Source organism: Callorhinchus milii, unplaced genomic scaffold (genome assembly GCF_018977255.1).
Source record: "Callorhinchus milii isolate IMCB2004 unplaced genomic scaffold, IMCB_Cmil_1.0 Scaffold1, whole genome shotgun sequence".
Classification (NCBI taxonomy): Eukaryota; Metazoa; Chordata; class Chondrichthyes; order Chimaeriformes; family Callorhinchidae; genus Callorhinchus; species Callorhinchus milii.
Genome location: NW_024704742.1, coordinates 89,480,503 through 89,497,570, shown reverse-complemented (window position 1 = coordinate 89,497,570; position 17,068 = coordinate 89,480,503).

Here is a 17,068-nt window from a genome sequence, read left to right as displayed (position 1 = left end):
CATGAGCCTGTGTTTTGTAGATTCAATAAGTAGACATTCTAAGTGCAAAATAAGCATTTAACATTTTGGTACAAAATTTGTTGAATTTCCTTACAAATAAACTTGGTGATAAGAATTGCAATGAATTAAGATAAGCAGGTAGTTGTGAGTTCTGTGTTTTAAAAAATAATAACGCTTATATTTGATACAATACTTTCCATGTCAGTTGGGAGAGCATGGTCAAAGAGGAAGGTCTTCAGCCATGAATCTGAAAATGGTGAAGGTGGGGGCACGGCAGAAGGATTGAGAAAGACCGCCAAAGTTTTGGTGCATATTGGCTGAAAGCACAGCCGCCGGTGGTGGGGCGGAGGGAATGAGGGATAAGCAGGAGGTCAGAGCCAGCTGAGCGGAGGTGGTAAAGTGAGGATGTCAGGGTAGGATTTGTGGACAAGTATGAGGAACTTGAAGTTGATCTATTCTATGATCCATACCCCATCCTTGCTCGCTCCACTGGTACCCTATTCTGTGAGAGGGTACCAGTGGAGCTAGCAAGGATGGGGTATGGAGGTTAGAGCAGTTGAATATATGGGTAGTGGAATTTTGAATTAGTTGGATTTTTGGATAATGGAACCGACGAGGAGGGCATTGAAATAGTCGAGGCAGAAGTTGACAAAAGCGTGGAATGGCTGCATTTGGTGTGAGGTACATTCAAAATTGGTTATTCACTCCATGACCATTTGTGGGACATCACAGGATCTAAATGCATGTCAGGTTGGCTCAAGGGTAGCACTGTATTCGGAATGTTGCTGGTTCTAAGATGACACTCCGAAGCAATGCTGGGCTGTGCTGCATTGTTGGAGGTGTTGTCCTTCGAATGAGAAGTTAAACCAATCCCACATGTGCCTGTTCTGGTGGACGTTAATCTGCCTTTTCTGCTTCCACTGTCTCCATAGAGAACCTATTCCACAAGTTGACTAATCGCTCACTGAAGTAGTGCTTTGGTAGATTTATTCTGAATTTACCCTCCTTCAATCGTAGGCCATGTCCTCTGGTTCTACTGTTCAGTACAAGATAAAACAGCTTATCATGGTGTACGTTATCTATTTCCTTCAGAAACTTAAAGACTGTAATCATGTCACCCCTCAACCTTCTCTTCTTCAGTGAGAACATGCCCAGTTTATCCCTCTATCCCCTCAATTATTTTTGGTTGCATTCCTCTGTATCCTCTCAATTGCTGCAATATCCTTTTTAATTCCCCAAGTAAAATTGGTTACTCACTCCATGAATATTTGTGGGATGTTGCTGTATGAAAATTGGTTGTTGCATTTGCCCACAAAACACACATTCACTCCACTTTAGAATACATTTGGGGAAGTCCTCCTGACCTGAAAGGTAATATATAAAATGCAAGATTACTGTAAAGTGTAAAGACTATTTTATAGGTGAATATGGCAGCCAATCTGTACACAGTAATGTCCCACAGACAGCCATGAAGTGAGTGACCAATTTTAGCTGGAGGATTGTTGGTCAGGAAACTGGGAGAAACTCCCTTCTCTTTTCAAATAGTGCCATGGAATTGTTGATGTCCACTGGAACAGCAGATGGACTCAGGATAACATCTCATCTAAACGATGAAACTTCACACAGACCCACCCCACAACCAAAAAAAAGGATGAATGAAATCATAATGATAAATTTCCTAAATGTGCTGCTTAGGAGTAATGTTAACAATAGAACTGCTCTGTGGGTGTAGCTTCTTGTCTTTTATTGCTGAAACTGCTCCATCCGATAAGGAAGTTTGCAGGTTCAGTTGGCAGAGGGCAAATCTTTAAAAATCCAATCAAGATTTAATTAATTTTAAAAATATTTGAAAATTCCACAGTGGCTTTCAGCTCCAAAGAATATTTTCAAGCTAATGCACTGGAACATTCAGAGGTGGCTTATCCTGATGAGAATCTTCTTTTTCCCTTCACCAGTTAAAATATTAAGCCTTTTAAAAAGGTTAGAGAAATGATTAAAGCTGCTTAAAATCGGGTGAAAGCGACAGAACACCATGGCTGATTACAATGGAGTTATCTGCTTCTATAAATTATACCAGGACTATATGAGCATGGATGCCAGTGACATTTGACAATTTCTGCAGGTTTCTAGTTACCATCTCCCTGGAACCTACACACTGTTTAAAGTTACACCATTCATTTCCCCTCTTTTGTTGACAAGAAATATTATTCAACATTAAATGAGGCAAGACAGTGCCATTTTTTCCTCTTTCACAGCAGGCCACCATCTGAAGTAGGAAGAGGTTTGTGGGACACTATCACTTTTAAGTGTTTGTGCTCACAGCTACACATTCAAGTTGAAAGGGTTTCATTGGGATCTAATTTGCGAGACTGAGAAAATGAGTTGTAAATTGTGGGTCCTACCACTAACTAGATGTGAAGCACTAAGGTTAGATTGCTTTGAAAGGTCGGATTGAATCACCGATTCTCAAATCCACTATATTGTGAGGTCGAGAATGAGATTGGCAACAAAATGAACTTTCAAACCGTCAGTGAGACACAACATGGAGGGAGCATTGTTGTGAATTCAGTATTTATAAAACGTTTTCATGAATTGGATCCCATTAAGTCAATACAGATGTTCTCTGTAAATAGCTCTGTCTGCTATGAGGACATGCAAGAAGATAGCAAGCTGGCTTTCACAGCCCATGTATAATATGCCCTCTGATAGATCATTTATTGGTAAGCTTGAATGAGGTAGCGCAGATGAAACTTCAAATGCACAAATCTTCTGTTCAACCTACCAACTATGCAATTCAATACTTGCAATGCATAGGTGACTCCCAACAGCAAAGGTTTGCGGAATCTAATATTCTGCAAGTCTGAGCAACAAGAGGTAGGTCATTCTGGAATGGGCGAGACATCGGATTCATGCTCAGTACAGCATTGAAGGATATAGGAATACATGCAGACTGAGAAATACTTCACAGGACAATAGTTTGGCACCGCTGGGAGTCATCTTTGCAATGCAAGTATTGAACAGAATAGATTGTAACCCGTTTCAGTCATGAACTAACCTACGCATAAAGAAATATGCCTGGTATCTGTCCCAAAATTGCCCTTTGCAACCATAAACCTGTGTCATTTTGTTCTGCTGTTGCAGTGCATCTGAAAATAATGGAAGGACATGAGCTCAATCGGCCAAGTAGTCTTTATTTGTTCCATGGTTTGTTTCTGTAATACAATACTGAAGACAGATGAATACTGGACTCCAAAAGAAGCTTTTATTCCACCCTGGACCTTGATGATCAGTAGCTTTGTATTGATAAAAGGTAGCCTTACTCCTGCCAAACCAGGACTGTTAAGCGCCTTGGGACAGCATCAAGACATGAAAGGGCCTATATATAAATTAATTGCTCTTGATAGTACAGGATGTTCACAGCTGAAAATTTAACAATTGTGCCAAAAATCATTGGATCACAGCATCAGGATACCATCAGCCCTTTTCATCATTTGATTAGTTTACAACAATTTTTTTAATCCAGTTTTCACCCCCCTCCTTATCCCTCAATACTATACCCTTACTTAGCAAGTATTTATCTCTCTCCTTTTAAACATTCCAATTGATTTTGCCTTTACAGCTTCCTGGAGCAGTGCATTCTAATACACGATTTTCAAATGGTAAATAATAGTTTCCAAGGAAGTAAGTCTGGGGTATGGAAAATAAAAGATAGGACTACAGTGAGTCCGAGAGACGTGTCAATGCCGTAACTGTTCATACTGGGATTTTTGGTACTATTTTTCAATGATCCAATTTGGAATAATTTTGATTTTTTGTAGATTTTTTTCCACTTTAGGCAAATAATGTATTGTCACAGGTGAAGAGACACATAGCACCAAAGACCAACATTGGACTGAAGTTGATAACATGACAGAATTTCACATATGGATTTTCCTCAAAATATCTCATGAGCCCTTTAGAGCCATGTTAGTGATTAGCAGTGAAGTTGTTCCCAGGTTTCTGAAGAAGTTCTACATGTCATTGCAAGATACTCAGAATCGGCTGGACAGCTAAAATGAAAAATAACCAAAGCAGCTACTAGTAAACCAACTCACAAAGAACAGACTCATATTGCTCATCTTTAGAGGTGCCGTCCTTCGGATGAGATGTTCTTGGGTCTCATCTGTCTGTTCAGGTGGATATTACAATCCTATAGAATGATTTGAGAAGGAACAATCTTCCAACAATCTTCCTGATAGGATAAACAAGCAATTCACTTCATGGTTAGTTGTGGTACATTGCTGTGCACAAATTGGCCAACAATCCGATAGAGTTGCTGCACTTTATAAGAGCTTTGAGACACCTAAAGCGAGTATATCAATTGCAAGGATTACTGTGTCAAACATTGAAATGGAAACCAAATGGAAGGGTGGAAGTTCAAGACCAGCCTTGCAAAGCCGTGCATGAGAGAGAGAGATAGCCTGGAAGCTCATGTCAAAATGTAAGAGCAACAGTAACTGACCACAACAGGCTATCATGAAAGAACCTGGTGCTTATTCTGTTTTGGAGGCACGGAATAACCCAGACATGCAAATACATTTCTAAAGAGATGCTTGAATTAACATCATACTTCGGGTTTTGCTAAAAGAAAAAAAAACACTGACTAATTTTCAAAGTAGAATGATAACCTAAAGCTTACTGAAATACTGAGATAACCTTACTGAAAAGATTAGTCTAAGAAAGCAAAGATCCAATGCCCTGAAAAAGCTATCAACAAAAATGTCATTACTTAACTGATCTTTTAAATCCATCCCCAAGATAGTAATCGCAGGGATGCCACATTTGGACTTCCGAAGTAAATTATAAGGCTGCAGTTCTGTCCCTGTAACAGAGAACCAGAGTTTGTCTCACAGATGCGCTTTAAGAAAGCAATCGTTCAATAATACATTTTGTATTCGAAAGTAGGGCACATCAAAAAAGGTCTTGTTCGACTGCTCAGTCACTTGAGTTCTTTGTACAAGGGATCATCCTGCTATTTATATATGGATATCTTTGCAAAAAGTACAATTTCTCATACATTATAGAGAAAGATCTGCGAACCTAAAATATATATTTTGCATCAAACTTTTTTAAAGTCACAATTTGCATCAATAAAACTGGATCTTCCAGCAGCTTTTAGGCTGACGAGGTTCTAGAGTGATGTTAGATGCTGGAAGCCATCATGACAAGTCTGACTCATTCTCCCAGCAGAGGGACGTTCCCTGAAGGTGAGTAGTGAAGAAAAAGCAATCTGGTGAACAATGTTTTGTAATACGAGTCAGGAAGGGTTTTATTCTACCAGAACACAGCAAGGAGGATGAACATGTTCAAGTCAGAAAGGGCTCAATTGAAAAGGAAAAATATTCACCGGCAAATAAGGGTGACCTTCAAATACTGCAGAGAAAATGGCTGAACAGAAACTCCCAACCCATTTTATACACGGAGCATTTCCACCAACTAGTCTCTAAAGTATTCGCTCTCTCCACCCCATTTCATCTGCAGTTTCAAAGTGGGATGTTTTCCATGTGTAATGGTAACCATTGTTTCTTTGCAGAGAAAACAGCTTTCTCAATTGTTCATGACTGCCCATTTCTGCATCCAGATATGAACACGTAGAAAATTAATCAGTGTTTTTTAGAATGCTGAACAAGAATGCTGTTTAATCACTGCCAATAAAACCCATTTGAACACATTGCTCTTATCCTGGCATATCCTCTTAATCTTAGTTAACAGAAATAAATATATTTTACAAAATTTCTTAAAACTAATGGCTCCATTATACATTTGTATTTACAGGTTTTGAGTTTACAAAGGAACTTTGCACTTTCGACTGTTGAGAAGTTTGGAGTTTTCCTTTAAGAGACAATAATAATAATCATCTTTGCATTTAATATAGCGCTTTTCACGTCTTCTAGACGTCTCAAAGCGCTTCACAGAATATACTGTAAAGTGAATTAACTGTATATGATGGGCGAAACGCGGCAACCAATTGCACACAGCACTGTCCCACAAATAGTCATAGAATGAAAATGACCAATTTATTATTGTTTTTGGAGGGATTATTATTAGGCATGTGGAGTAAGGAAACTTACCCAAGGTTTCGCCCTGCCTGGAATTGAACCCAAGTGTCTTGCTTGCACTCGCTTGCAAGGCGAGTCCTCTAACCACTGAGTTACAGGACTCCACAGCAACAAAACGTGTGTAAAGACATCATAATAATAATAATCCTTGCATTTGATATAGCGCTTTTCATGTCGGGAGGACGTCCCAAAGCGCTTCACAGAACACACTGTAAAGTGAATTGACTGTATATTTGTGGGCAAACGCAGCAGCCAATTGCGCACAGCAATGTCCCACAAACAGTCGTAGATTGAAAATGTCCAATTTATCATTGTTTTTGGTTTTGGAGGGATTATTATTAGGCGTGTGGAGTAAGGAAACTTGCCCAAGGTTTTGCCCTGCCTGGAATTGAACTCAGGTCTCTCGCTTGCAAAGCGAGTGCTCTAACCACTGAGCTTACAGGACTCCACAGTCATGAAAATTAGAGGGGGTGCAGTGGTGCCTAGGGTAAAGGGGGCAGCCGGGTGTCTGATACACATGGGAACCCATCACCCGTTATAATAATATGGTCATTCAATTCACAACTGTTTGTAGGACACTACTGTGCGCAATTGGCTGGTGTGTCTTTCCCACAAAATAGTCAATCCACTTCACAGTATATTCTGTGAAGCACTTTGTGATAATGTGATAAGGCACTTCAATAAATCTGCTTCAGCCTTTTCGGTGCTGCTAGAAATAAAGTATAAATTCATAAGAATTCAAATTATGTCCTTGTGCCAGTGGTTGGCTGGCCCCAAGTCCTGCAGTGTCACACATGATGCAGGCAATGATTGCACAAAAGGAAGGGACTGAAGGAGACGCCTGCACAATTGAGGCATGTTGACCCATGCTGCACATAGAGAACCTAAATTAGTGTTGTTTTTCAGAAAAATATCCTGCTGAGCAAATAAACTATTCTTGGGTCTTAATTTTGCACTTGGTATTTTACCTAAAGATTTCACGATTCAAAGTTCACTGAAGCAGCACCTCACGCCACGGTATAATCTAATATGATCCTTGTGTGCGAGACAAATCTTTGGCATCCGCTATATTAATTTCAAATGAGAATTATAAGCACTCCTCCAATCGCTTAGTGGGTAATGGCCCTAACCAAGGCAGTCATACAGAGCAGAAAGCTGGAGTCCTCCAAGACACCAAAAAAGAAGCCCCATATAATAATCCTTGCATTTGATAAAGTATATTATCACATCATTGAGACGCCTCAAAGCGCTTCACTGGATTTGCTGTCAAGTGTGGTGACTAATTTCGAGGTAAATACAGGAGGCAAATTGCACACAACAATGTTCCTCAGCTATTTGCAGCTATGAAGCAAACGATCAATTCTATCTGGAGATTGCTGGCTGGAGCTCCCCTTCCCTAAAATAAGCTAATTGTTTCAGAAAACATTCTGTTGTAAGTTTTATTCTTCATTTTCCAACATATATCTTCAATCTCACTACACTACTGTATAGTGTTTAATCTTAGTAAGGAAGAGGGGGAAAATGACAAAAAAGTAAATATTTAGTCTACTTACTTAAATAGATTCATAGATGGTGCCAAAATTCAGTCAGTCTTTTATTGTCATCCACATTTACTGCTCAGACGTCTTTACATCCTCTCAATAAGTGGTGCAGATGACAGGTTCCAAATCTGTCAGCACAATACTTTTCATTTGATAATCTCAAGACTCATCGCCACTTCCTTAACTTTCAGAAGAAAGCCTTGGTTGAATTAAATTGCCAAGTACAGCAGTACAGTGGCAATCTTAATGGACCAACAACAAGGGTCATAGGTTGAAACCCCACTGAAGCAGTTGCATAATTTGAGTTAGCATAGCACCAACAAAAAGCCAACTGGTCCAAAAGCATCTTTCATCGAAAGAAATCCCAAATCCTTACCCTGCACCTAACTCCAGTCCCATTACCACACAGAGTCAAGCTCACCACTGTTAAGCATTCTGAGACACTACCTTGTGTGGAGGGTACTATATTGTTGTTGTTGTTGTATGGCCCTCAACACTCAAATAGCCAAGCTATCAACTCACCCAATCACTGGCCAGGACTCTAGGAGAAACTCCAAATTCTTTGTAATGAGATCTTTTACATCTACCTGATCATAACCTCAGATTAACATCAACTGAATAGTGGAACCCAATTACAAAATGAAGTTGCCCTTGTAGATGTAAAGCCATTAGAATTTTTTCCCCTGTATCAGAAAACATTAATGATTGGACTGCTGCTCATGTGAAGAAAAACTAATTGGATGAATGGAAGATATTTTTATATGTAAAGGTGTAAGAAATTCTTATAAGGTAAGCGCCCCCCCCCCCATCTTAACTGGAATTTGTACTTAGCCAGACCAGGCTCAAACATTGGAAACACTTTTTAAAAACCTTGCGGGCCCACACGCATGTAGATTCTCACTGACCCACTATTGTGCCCTCGCCTCACCATGCTCCTGGCCTTCAGTGACCAGGGATAAGACTTTGACTCAGTTGAAACCTTCGAGGAAAAGGTAGCTTAATTGCTATCTTCTGCTCACAGGATTCAAACAACTACAATGCCGGTATCGGCATTAAAAAAAAGACAGCGCTGATAAAAGCTAGTACTGACCGGCACTGTAATTACATTTAGCCAGAAATTCTGATTCTCCAGACTGGATCTCCATTGGTGTCAGCATGTGAAGGTGAGCCACTGGGGATGGACTGCTCATAAATCACCAAAGCACAGCTTTGGTTACAAAATAGTCTGAGGTCCAATAATTAAGCAGCACCTTTTAGGTGCAGTGGGTATTCTTTACACTGCACCTAAAAAAAATGCAATGCGTCAGTTGGAGCTGACGCATTTCTTACTGTGGAACAGACTGTAGTTTTATTGGTTGGAACTATTCCAACCAATAAAATTAGCCACCTGAACATTAACACAAGGAGCATTGAAATAAAATGTGGCACATGAATTTAAACAATCCATAACCTGTTACAATCACACCCAGCAGGTCACTGCAGTTACTGTGCTGAGGTCTCAGCACGTCCACCTCCAGACTCGGCCTAAAACAAAGCACAAAACGGGGAAACAAGGCAACCTACCGGGCAAGTGAGGGAAAAGTAGCATTTTACTTCATCAGCTGGAATGTTATAAAGGTTAAAATCCCTCAGTGCCCAATGTAAACAGCAGTCATCTCTACATCAAAGGATTTTTACTTTTTCAAATAAGACCGTCCCCAATTATAATACTTGCATTTGATATAGCGCCTTATCACATTTCAAGACGTGTCAAAGCGCTTCACAGAATATACTGTAAACTGTAGCAATTGTGTTTTGTGGGCGAAACTCGGCAGCCAATTGCGCATAGCAATGTCCCACAAATCATAGTGGATTGAGACCAAATTATTATTTTTTGGAGGGATGACCACCCTTGGAAAGTAATCTGTCAATTGACAACTATGTTCCTACTTACTGCTTGGTAAACAATAATAATAATAATCCTTGCATTTGATATAGCGCTTTTCACGTCGGGAGGACGTCCCAAAGTGCTTCATAGAACACACTGTAAAGTGAATTGACTGCATATTTTGGGCGAACGCGGCAGCCAATTGCGCACAACAATGTCCCACAAACAGTCGTAGATTGAAAATGACCAATTTATTATTGTTTTTGGTTTTGAAGGGATTATTATTAGGCTCTGTGTGGAGTAAGGAAACTTGCCCAAGGTTTCGCCCTCTGCCTGGAATTGAACTCAGGTCTCTCACTTGCAAAGCGAGTGCTCTAACCACTGAGCTACAGGACTCCATTTAACTAGATAAGCTCCCCCCGCCTTCCCCTCACCCGACACCCACCCCTTCTGGCCTTGCCCTCCCAGAAGCACTCCCACTTCATGACCAATTAGTTATCTCCTCTTCCCTGCTGTATATTAAGCAGACCCTCAAGAAGATTTTGCGGAGAAATCCACAGTGGATCTTTCAAAACTCAGGAGTCTAGTGTTGAATTTTCCCCAAGGTGGAGATAGTTAAAGTTTCAGGATACCTTGCCAACTTGTACCTCATCACCATCTTCAAAAATAGCTACAGCTTTGTGGATACTTGTAGTGAAGCTGGGTAAATGCATCTCCTTTATGGATGCTTAGGTTATGATTCAGCACAAACTAGCCCAGAGAAGCAACAAATGGAGAATGTCTAGTTTAATAAGTGCAGGAGAGGAAGAGTTTGTTTAATTCACGCTCATGACTTACTTTACACTAGAAAAAAACAAAATTGATACCCTATAGTTAAGCTTGGCAAGCCTTGCTCTCAGCATTATATAGAAAGTCTTCATGCTCGTACAAGAGGAATTTCTGCACAACTTCCACCACTCTGTAGTTTTCCAATTCAACATATTGCCTAACATTTCATGGGAAAGCTTTTTCTTCCTCCCCCTTTCATTTCACTCATGTGCCAATTAACAAAATCCAGGTGGGATATATTAGCCAAAGTATTTAGCTGCAAATATTTTATAAGATAATGGGACACCATATGGCTGCAAGCAAAACAAACTCGATTTTTTTGGAAGCAATCTTAGTGCACCAGGCATCTGAATTCTGAGATTGGTGGAGGCACATTTCAAGGCAGCCACACAATCTGTTGTATCTGGATTTCAGATGTATAGTAACATTAAGACTTCTTCATGGTGCTAAATACTCAGAATATCAGTGGAAATTCCTTCATATAGGTCCAAAAATATACATTTAACATTAAAACTTGTGGCATTAAAATTAATGCAGTATTTTGAGGAGGGCTTGAATAATTCAGAGATCTTTCCAATTTGAGCTTCTCTCTCTCAACACCTCTGGTCAGAAATTGCATATCATATAACTGCCCCCTCTCCATCAAGACTTCTCTGACAATGCACTTTTCTTCCTTCATATTTACTCCTCAGGTTTCCTGTATTTAGAGGACACCAAGACAAACAAAGCAGCTATTTTCTAGATGCACTTGGTCACATTTACAGGAAAAATATTGTTACAAGACTGACACAAGTTGGGTTCTGTCCCCAGCTTATTCTTGTTTCTACTTTGCTATAGTGGACTTTTCAATGCTGCACAGAATGTACTGTAATGATTGTTTGCCAGTGCCTTGGGACGTCCTCCTGATGTGAAAAGTGCTATATGAAAGCGATTTGTTGTTTGTAGGTAAATGTGGCAGCCAGTTTTGCACCCAGCAGTGTCCCACAAGCAGCCATGAAATGATGACTAATTTTATCTGGGGGGTGGGGTGTCCATTGGCCAGGACACCAGGAGAGATTCCCTTCTCTTTTTGAATAGTACCATGGAATCTTTAATGCCCACCTGAAGAGGCAGACTGGGCCTCAGTTTAATGTCTCATCCAATAACTCCAATAACATCCAATAACTCCAATAGCAATGCAGTGCCCCCTTCTCACCAGTCAGCCTAGGCGATGCATTCAAAATCCTGAAGTGTGACTTGAACCCACAACCTTTTGCAGAAGTCAAAGTCCTACCACCCGAGACAGTCTGACAAAAAAAACCTTTTTACAAAAAAAAGTTCATTTGTTAACATAAGGCAATGCAGTGGCGACTTAGTCAATTAAGACAAGTTCATCCAATAGCTCATGTACATCTGCATCATCACATTCAAGTTAATTTAATTTGGGGAAAGAAACAGCCATAGATGAAACCAAGTTAGCAACTTTTTCTCCCTCACCAAAATAAGATTAATTTGACATTGGTATTGATGCAATGCCGCAACTTTAAAATAGCCAGATATCTTAATAGGACTGAAGCCTACTACAAATTAAGACCGCCAAACACAATGCTGCCTGCGTTATTGGAACCATGGACTGAAAATATAGGTTGTACGCAATATTCTGTGTATTCAATTAAGTTTCAGAATCCTACATTTTTTGATTACACAACAGACCTCAATTTACCTGTTGGAAGGGGAAAAACATGCTTTAACTAGCAGAATGCCTTTTGTTGAATTTGTGCTTTTTGAATTAGAGAAAATAACTCATAGAATCCTCAGATCATCTTAAAACAGATCGATAACGTCCAGTTCATTCTATAATGAGTAAAAATAAAATAGATTCTCTTGGAAACTTTAAGATGCTTTACCCAGTGGAGAATAGTGTCCAATTGTATTTATTGAAAGATGTTGAGCAAACATAAAATCTTATCTGGCACAACAAACTGCAGCCGATTCATGCAATATTTGACATTCAAGTTATATCTAAAGTGTGTACTGAAAGCCCATGGCTGTAACATGAGAAGTTTGACACAAGGCTTCTCATTTTGGTGTAGAGTATTCCTCACAACTAGTGACTCAACCCAGTAGCTAATGTTGCCCAAGAATAGAATGAATTACAGTTGGTTATTCCAATATCTTCAAGGGGATTACGGGATTCATATCATAAAAATGAGAAATAGAAGTTGCAACAGAACCAGAGGTAGAAGCTATTTAGAAAATGAGAAGTTCTAACAAATCGGATAAGCACTTGGGCTTGAGATTATAGGAATAAGTGCACATCAAAATATATAGTATATATTTTTCACCAAAAAAAAGTCAATTCACTTTACAGTATATTCTCTGAAGTGCTTTGAGTGGTCTTGAAGACATGATAAGGCGCTATATCAAATGAAAGGATTATTATTATCATCAAGATGAATTGGTCCACAGGTTTGCTGTGAGCGGAATACGATATCTGGTGGGAAGGAAGCCGTCTTGAGTGCGGAGATTTTTTTTGGTCAGTTTGTTTGAGTGAGGACGTATGCTGAGCTTTTCCCAAACATTGTGGGTTGGATGAAGTCTGGTGTGTGTGGGGATGAAGAGAACAAGTATGTGTGGAGGTAGTACGTTTGACAGAAATACGTTGGGATAAAAAATAATTGCTATTTAAAGTTGTTACTTATTTTTTNATAAAGCATTCTTTGTGTTAAAAAATATTCAATTGTTGTTATTAAAGGGGACAACCCCTCTCCTCTCCAAGCCAAGTGGAATTGTTTTTTTTCAATTACCAACACAATTTAGTTTCGGTTGCTGAGGATGATTTGATTTATTTTCAAAATATTTTCCAGGTTTCATCAGCTGAAGAGTGAAAAACATCATTCAAATATACTTTCCCATGATAATCAGTCTCAAGCCCATTTTGGGGATGAGGTAGAGGGCAAATTTTAATCCTCTTCATCTGGTCAAGCCAGGAAATATTAGAAATTAGAAGTCGCCTCAATGATGGTAAGTTGTATTTAAAGAATGGTATCACTATTAAACCACTCAATTAAGATTAATCCTACAACTCTGATCTTAAGTATCAGTGACAGGACAAACTGAACTGCGAAATAATTGCTTAGAAGTACACACATGTGCGTATAGCAATAAGGGTATACACATGCCAAAATAATACATCGGTGATGGGCCATCATGGTGCCACTAATGATACTATAGGGCGAGTTGCTGTCCTGATCTTTAAATTGCAAGTACTGTATCAGTGGTTAGAGCACTCCTTCGGAAGTGAGAGACCGGAGTTCAATTCCAGGCAGAGGGCGAAACCTTGGGCAAGTTTCCTTACTCCACACACCTAATAATAATCCCTCCAAAACAAAACAATAATAAATTGGTCATTTTCAATCCATATGACTGTTTGTGGGACATTGCTGTGCGCAATTGGCTGCCGCGTTTGCCCAGTCAATTCACTTTACAGTGTGTTCTGTGAAGCGCTTTGGGACGCCCTCCCGACGTGAAAAGAGCTATATCAAATGCAAGTATTATTATTATTATTTAATAGAAGTCATCAAAGTCACTTGCATATTGATACAGAACCTCTCATAGGAGGGCATCTCAAAAGCACTTAGCTGGATTCACTGTAAAGTTCAGTGACTAATTTTGTAGACAAAGCCAATAAATTCTTGCTGAAGAAGCTTGGAAAAGATGGAATATTATCCCTCGAAGTATACCCATTGTAACAATCAATTTGGATTCCCAAATTTTAAAGGTATCAAGTTCTGAACAGCATTGTTAGACCTTTTCAAAATATAATTTTTAAATAAGTGTCCATTTGAAGAAAAGTTCACTTACCATAGATTGATACCATGGCATCACTCATTCTTCAATCACACACAAAAATAAGCAAAATCTCCAGGGAAAATTCTCTCAAATTCTTCCATTTAAATTCACACATTGTCAAGATGGTCCTCTTTGAGCATCACTGACACACAGCTTCATCCTGAGCTGGATTCTTAGCCAGAGCAGCTGGTAGGAATCCTCAAGAGCAAAAGAACGGAAACGATTTGCACGTCTAAGTTTCAATCAACTCACACAAAAAAAGGAAAATGCAAGGCAGGTAATTGTGAGCTAAAGGATTTCAAGTATACAATTTACAAAAGTAAATCCTTGCCAAATGAGACATGAAACAGCTTTGTACCTGAACAGTGAATATTCCTTATCCAAAGGAAATGAGTAAACTCAGTTGATTTCTTCAGCTTTCACATACAAAATACGCAGGAGGGAGAACATAGTCAGCAACACTATACAACCAGTTTTAAAGCACTTGTCCTCCAGAGTTATCTTGATATCAATTGTTGGTCTAGGGAGAGTCTTCCTTACCTTTTGTAAAGGGATCCATTAATATTGGTCCATGGAAGGCCATCACATGGGTTGAGAGCGGGTGCCATTCTTCCTGAGCCAGCAGCAAGGAAAAGCTGCATCTACCTCTTAATTTGCTCAACATATGGAGAATAAAGCAAATGTGATTGGCACTTTAAACCTTTCACTCTACAGCTTGTGTCGGAGAATTGATCATTTTTGAAGATCAAGCATAGCAGGAAGGAGAGAAGCTATTTGGGATGTGGGGGTTCTTGTCAAGTCTGTGAAGGGTCCGAGGCAGTTTTGCAGAATTGGTGCTACCAATTCTCAGGCTACTGGAGAATTAAGCATTTGAAGTTCCCATTAATAATGTCAGCTTCACCTACATTTAGTATCAATGCAACATGTAAACAGCTTTGCTGAAAATTTGAATAAATGTTTCTAATATACTGTGCAAAGAAAGGTTTCCCTTATATTAAGTGTACTTCCTCAGTTGCTACATTTACCAAGAGGAAATCCTCACTAAGTTTAAGGGAAACCCATCTGGTTCTTGAATTTTTCATGTATGCATCTTGTAGGATGGGTTAACAATTACCAGCCTTTTAGTTGAAACGGTTATAAATTTTACCTTTAAGAGAACTTTGTAGTTAAGCGTTAATTATATAAACCCACTGAAATCAATCTGAAACTTTTGACATGAAACAAAAAAGTTATGTGCAAATGAGTGCTACATTCACCTACAAAATCACTACTGTACAGTAATTCATGTGAACTTGTTAACAGTGCGATAAGGCATGATGTCCAATGCAAAGACTATTCTTAGTCCTATTCAAAGCGACTGATGTAGGAAATCAGAATTGAAAGCAGTTTTGCTCAGGAAAATAAATGGTTGTAGAGCTAAATTCCACCGATAAAACCATTACTTTATAGTGCCTCAAACAAAAAAAAAGTTTACAGGGAATACTGTGTTGCATTGGTTTTCATCGTAAGCAAGCAAAGCAACCATTTGAACCAGCAATATTGCACAGCCACCTATGGGTTGGGTGACTAATTAAATCTGGAGAGTTGTTGGCCAGGAAATCGGGAGAAACTTCCTTCTTTTCGAAGAGGCCATGAGATTTTTAATGTCCACCTCAACTCAGGATAACATCTCATCCAAATGATGAAACTTCACATAGATCCTCCCCCAAAAAATGGATGAATGAAATCATAATGACATAAATTTCCTAAATGTGCTGCTTAGGAGTAATGTTATCAATAGAACTGCTCTGTGGGTGTAGCTTCTTGTCTTTTATTGCTGAAACTGTTCCAACCGATAAGGCAGTTTGCAGGTTCAGTTGGCAGAGGGCAAATCTTTAAAAATCCAATCAAGAAAGATTTAATTAATTTTAAAAAACATTTGAAAATTCCACAGTGGCTTTCAGCTCCAAAGAATATTTTCAAGCTAATGCACTGGAACATTCAGAGGTGGCTTATCCTGATGAGAATCTTCTTTTTCCCTTCACCAGTTAAAATATTAAGCCTTTTAAAAAGGTTAGAGAAATGATTAAAGCTGCTTAAAATCGAGTGAAAGCGACAGAACACCATGGCTGATTACAATGGAGTTATCTGCTTCTATAAATTATACCAGGACTATATGAGCATGGATGCCAGTGACATTTGACAATTTCTGCAGGTTTCTAGTTACCATCTCCCTGGAACCTACACACTGTTTAAAGTTACACCATTGATTTCCCCTCTTTTGTTGACAAGAAATATTATTCAACATTAAATGAGGCAAGACAGTGCCATTTTTTCTTCTTTCATAGCAGGCCACCATTCTGAAGTAGGAAGATGTTTGTAGGACATATGTTGCCTGGGACACAGTCCCTTAATGTCCATCTAAACAGTCTGATGAAGCCAAAGGCCAGTATTTTATACAATGCAGCACTCCCCAGTCCTGCACTATATTAACAGCTTGGACACAAAGCTCAAGTCCTAACATTAGGATAAACAGAATAAACATATATACAAAACTGTATTTAAAAAGCTGCATGCATGCCAAATAAGTCATAATGGTGCAAACAAATTGGATATTTTAGAAGCTGAAATTATTAATTCATCATGTTGTGAGGTTAACCCTACCATTAAAGCTACATTTTTCACAAAATAAATTGTAAAGTACAACTGTATATGAGGCACTACAAATGAAACACACACTGGGTATCATAAATTTATACAATCACCATTTCACAAACCTTTCACCATTCAGTTTAGCAACCTGATATTACACCTGGAATCAGTGAGTGTGCAGTTATGAACTAAAATACCCAGTACATCAAACCATTAGAAGGTAAGTGCAGCTATTAACTGGAACCCACTTTCAAGGACACTAGCCCCAGCCA